The sequence below is a fragment of the Salvelinus alpinus genome, chromosome 5, assembly GCF_045679555.1.
Source record: "Salvelinus alpinus chromosome 5, SLU_Salpinus.1, whole genome shotgun sequence".
Lineage (NCBI taxonomy): Eukaryota > Metazoa > Chordata > Actinopteri > Salmoniformes > Salmonidae > Salvelinus > Salvelinus alpinus.
The window spans coordinates 53276086-53281846 of record NC_092090.1 but is presented as its reverse complement, the minus strand read 5'-3'; the positions used below and the strand labels follow the sequence as shown (position 1 = coordinate 53281846).

Genomic DNA, 5761 nt, shown 5'->3' with positions numbered 1-5761 from the left:
TAATACCTCCTGTTTTTTTTAATGGGATTTGAGTGCTGTTTAGAAAAATATATGTATTCTTAATAAGACACTGCAACATTACGGAGTGCACATCAATTTAAATTCCACTTTGTAACTAAACTATAGGAAAAAATCAAGGTACTGGACAGGACTATGATGTCTAAAGGTCTGGCTTTCCAAGCCTTTCTGTTCATCTAGAAGCAGACCTGATGATTATAGATGGTGGGAGAGCCTGTTATTTGAAATGTAAGAATATAATTTACTGTATATACTGTAACAATGACAATAATCCCTTTATGTATACACAGGCGGCCAGCTCTAGGAAGAGTCTTAGTGGTTCCTAACATCTTCCATTTAAGAATGATGGAGGCAACTGTGTTCTTGGGGACCTTCAATACTGCAGCCATTTTTTGGTACCCTTCCCTAGATCTGTACCTCGACACAATCCTTTTTCAGAGCTCTACAGACAATTCCTTCGACCTCATGGCTTGGTTTTTGCTCTGACATGCACTGTCAACTGTGGGACCTTATATAGACCGGTGTGTGCCTTTCCAAATCATGTCCCATCAATTGACTTTACCACAGGTGGACTCCAATCAAGTTGTAGAAATATCTCAAGGATGATCAATGGAAACAGGATGCACCTGAGCTCAATTTCAAGTCTCATAGCGAAGGGCCTTAATGTTTTTATTTTTTATACACTGCTCAAAAAAATAAAGGGAACACTTAAACAACACAATGTAACTCCAAGTCAATCACACTTCTGTGAAATCAAACTGTCCACTTAGGAAGCAACACTGATTGACAATAAATTTCACATGCTGTTGTGCAAATGGAATAGACAAAAGGTGGAAATTATAGGCAATTAGCAAGACACCCCCAATAAAGGAGTGGTTCTGCAGGTGGTGACCACAGACCACTTCTCAGTTCCTATGCTTCCTGGCTGATGTTTTGGTCACTTTTGAATGCTGGCGGTGTTTTCACTTTAGTGGTAGCATGAGACGGAGTCTACAACCCACACAAGTGGCTCAGGTAGTGCAGCTCATCCAGGATGGCACATCAATGCGAGCTGTGGCAAGAAGGTTTGCTGTGTCTGTCAGCGTAGTGTCCAGAGCATGGAGGCGCTAACAGGAGACAGGCCAGTACATCAGGAGACGTGAAGGAGGCCGTAGGAGGGCAACAACCCAGCAGCAGGACCGCTACCTCCGCCTTTGTGCAAGGAGGAGCACTGCCAGAGCCCTGCAAAATGACCTCCAGCAGGCCACAAATGTGCACTCCAGGAACAGGTTTGCCTACCCCTGTAGGGAATGGATGATCTTTGAGATCATTCAGTTCTTGCTTTGATAGGTGGGTGTGCGGATGTGTTGCTGCTATATCATGCTCCAAGGATATTCCAGCATGCTCACTTCTGTATTCACTCCAATTGTGCAGTCATGGTTGAGGTTAGATAGGAATGCACTCCCTGTGCACCATATTGTAGTACAGGCCTAAAGTTGGTGGTATAGATGGTCACCAGGCCGGGTCTGTTGACACTGAAACTCTCATGATGGCGCAGCACAAACATCTATATATTTATAAACTGGGCGGTTCGAGCCCTGGATGCTGATAGGCTGACAGCCATGGTATACCACGGGTATGACCAAACATTTATTTTTACTGCTCTAATTACGTTGGTAACCAGTTTATAATAGAAAAAGGCACCTTGCGTCGTGCCTAAGAACAGCCCTTAGTCATGGTATATTGGCCATACAACACTCCCTTGGGCCTTATTGCTTAAATATATATAATGCTCAATTAAAAATAGGAATAAAAACACTGACTGTCCAAACAGCAAGTTACAAGTGACCAAATTGGATTTGTGTGTGTTCAGACAGCAGTAATTTGCTGACATGGCTATGCTAGTTGTCATAGTCATGACGGGTGTGTGCGCAGTGGTGTAGGCGTATTGGTGGTGGAGCTCGTGCTTCCTGTCACCCAGAAGTTATGTAGCAAGCTAAGGTGACAACAATGCCTGTCATGGACGTTTCCCAGTTGCTTTGAATGTTCAAATTCGTAGTGTAAGAACACTTTTAAAGCTTCCAGCATCTAATCAGTATCACACTATTGATAGAATGGGCTAAAGAGACAAACGTATTGAGGCTTAAGTCATGATGACGTATGATCTGGTCTGTAGTAGCTGAGTGTATAAATGCTTTTAGAAACATAGTTTGATTGGGATGTGGGGACACAAAGGATGATGACATTTGTACTATAGACTGACTTGAGGAGTTTAGAGTGGTAGATTGGGACTTTACAATTGAAAGTGTAATAAATGAGTGTGTATACAGTTAATTTTGGTTCTGAGAGTGTAAATTAAATTCCTGTGGTGGGTGTAATAAGGAGCGACAGGACCAAATCTAATGGCAGGGTATCACAGTATGGTCAGGCATAGATAGTAGAAGGTTACGCTAAGACCAACTCAGATTGAGGAGTACATTCAAAAGAGCACACAACACCCATGTGCATAACACACCTCTCACCCTGATAGCTGATGTGTGGTGAAAGTTTTGGCACAATATGGTTGCAATGCATCACCAAGTGGGTGCTACACATTGGTGCTACACATTGGTGGTGGATAAGGTGTATGTAAAGTGCTTTGATTTAAACATTTATTTCATGCCTGCAGAAATAGTTTTTCAGACTTAGCGGTAATATGTTTTTTTGTTATTTATCTGATTGTAGTCTGAGTCCTTTCTCGAAGATGGTCCAGCAGAGAAGACTAAGGAAGACGACCCATGCAGTTTCCCAGATACAGCTATGCAATGTCACTTTCAGATTTATTTGCAGGATGCAATGCCATCAGCTACACCAGGGTTTACCAAACTTTTCCACCACTGCCACCCATTTCTCAGCTTTGATCTAACTTTATTAAACAAGCCCCATTCGCCAGAGTAGGCTAGCCTGTTCTCTATGAGTGGAGCGGAGACTGTGCGTGGAGTGGACGGTCCCGCACATGCACAGAAGCTTCGAGACCTTTAGTCGTTGGGAGGAAAGATCCGGAAAAGTCAGATCCGCAGTCACTCAGTTTTTTACATTGCATGCTTTTATTTCACATCATGCTTTCAATAATCTCACCAGAAAAAAACATAACTAACATGTTGATGAAATCAACTCACTTTAAACTGCCACTGTAGGATCAATATTTGTTTGTTCTTTACCTCTAGAATGCAACTTGAAACTTCAGGAAGAGGAACCAAAGTGGTGGACGTGGTTTCAATGACAAAAGTAATTTCTACATTAGATTTTTACATTTGACATATTGTGTTGAATACTGTTTTGAAAATATGCCACTTTACTTTTTCTACTATTTATTGCATATTTGTTTGCCATCTATGTATTATCAGGGCAGACAAAAAGATGTAGGCAATGGAGAAAAAACATATTGTGGTGCAGCGGTGGTCAGTTGCCAGCTTGGAGTCCAAGAGAGTACTTAACGTTGCGTTGGAGAAGAGGGCAAAAGCTGTGTCGAAGACCATCTACCACTCTGCTCTAGAACGCAAATTCATGTGCAGCCTAATGAGGTGAGAGGAATGAAAATCTTTGTGCCATTGTTGGAGTTCTATATGCATATTAGGATAACATTATCTGACCTGTAATACTAACTAACTGTAACACTTTTGTTTTTGTTTCATTTCAGAGGGTCAAGCAATGACGACAAGGTTGTCAAGGAAAAACTTGAAACGTAATAAATTCATGGCATCAATAAAGCTGTACACCCTGAAGGTGTGCCATACCCTTCTCCAATCTCACTCAACTGCTGACTTTCAAAGTGGCAATTGATTTGGAGGGTGGTGTCTGGGGGCAATGTGGAGAGAGTTTCTGTTTAACCTCAAACATATATTTTCTTTGCAATGAGAAAGCTTGACTGTAGAATGTAGACCCTGCCACTTTGCTCTGTAATATTTATTTCAATGTTCTGACCTGTAATTGTGAATAACATTTGTCAAATGCATTTAACCCTATATGGTGCAATTTTTGAATGAGTGTTACTAAAAAAAATACTAAAATAAACATGTTTCATAATGGACAAAGAAAGAATACCAGCATAGTTTATAAAGTCATGTAATGATTAACTATTGAATCACCAATACTTAATATAAATCATTTCTGTTTGGAGTTATTGTAAATTGAAATAAAAACTGTTAATTATAGTGGCTGCTACAATGTTGCACCAGCCGTATATTACCTTTCCCAGGTGAAAGTGCATTTGGTAAAACAGACCGACAGGCATCAGAGAAAGAAAAGTCTAGGCTACGGGAAAAGGGATGATGAAGATTTAAAACATCTAACCTCCACTTTGAAGTGATCTGAGACCTGCACTGAAGCTGGCCGTGTTGGCGGCACCCCTAGTTCCCTAGTCGACTGATAGGGGCGTGGATCAGAAAACTAGTCAGTATCTGGTGTGACCACCATTTGCCTCATGCAGCGCAACACTTCTCCTTCGCATAGAGTTGATCAGGTTGTTGATTTTGGCCTGTGGAATGTTGTCCCAGTCCGCTTCAATGGCTGTGCGAAGTTGCTGGATATTGGCGGGAACTGGAACATGCTGTCGTACATGTCCATCACAAACATGCACAATGGGTGATATGTCTGGTGAATATGCAGCCCATGGAAGAACTGGGACATTTTCAGCTTTCAGGGATTGTGTACAGGTCCTTGCAACATGGGGCCGTGCATTATCATACTGAAACATGAGGTGATGGCGGCGGATGAAAGGCACGACAATGGGCCTCAGGATCTCCTCACAGTATCTGTGCATTCAAATTGCCATAAAAAAAATACAATTGTGTTTGTTGTCCGTAGCTTATGCATGCCCATACCATAACCCCACCGCCACCATGGAGCACTCTGTTCACAATGTTGCAATCTGTCCGGTACAGTTGAAGCCTGGATTCATCTGTGAAGCGCACACTTCTCCAGCGTGCCAGCAGCCATCGAAGGTGAGCATTTTCCCACTGAAGTCGGTTACGACGCCGAACTGCAGTCACAACTTGCAGACTTGTTTACGTGTTGCTGTGCATTTTGTTGCCAACCCCACTTTGCTACCTGACAACTTTACGGTTTTTACTTTTTAATTACCGTTTATATTTTTAGTTTTTCCCTCACTCAACTTTTTTCCATTCAACTTTTTCATTCCGGACGCTTTATCTGGACATGGTTCGTCAGGACTTCCAACAGCCGAAGCTAAGTAGTAACATTAACATGATGCCTTCTAATTGCAGTCGCTGTACTCATAATATACAGGAGAACGATCACCTTACGACGAGGATAGCTGTGCTGCAAGCCCAGCTTCAGACGCAATCGTTAGGCAAGGGTAATTTCAGTGTAGGAAAGGATGAAACAGCGTCTGTGCCACCAGTAAGTACAGCTAGTAATGTTAGTACAAATCCCCTCGCACGGTCCCGCAGCCGGACAGCTTTCTCATGGCTTCTGGAGGGAAATACTGTAGGAATGCTCAACCGGTGTCGCTCATTCAGCCGACAGAAACTTTCAACCGGTTTTCTCGATTAAGCAGCGAGTAGGAGTCTGAGGCCGAGCCTTCTCTGGTCTCTACTCCTCCCATTACGGGGTCTGAGACGCCAAAGGCTCCCACCATTAGCTCTGACAAATTGAAAACCCTAGTCATTGGTGACTCCATTACCCGCAGTATTAGATTTAAAACGAATCATCCGGCGATCATACACTGTTTACCAGGGGGCAGGGCTACCGACGTTAAGGCTAA

General features: G+C 42.6%; 1 long non-coding RNA gene across 1 annotated transcript; it reads left to right on the top strand.

The window, feature by feature from the left end:
* Positions 1-1522: 1522 nt before the first annotated feature.
* Positions 1523-4118, top strand: LOC139575208 (uncharacterized). Its single transcript, XR_011674912.1, has 3 exons — positions 1523-3264; positions 3384-3560; positions 3677-4118. It is a non-coding gene; the product is annotated as an uncharacterized lncRNA (long non-coding RNA).
* Positions 4119-5761: the final 1643 nt, after the last annotated feature.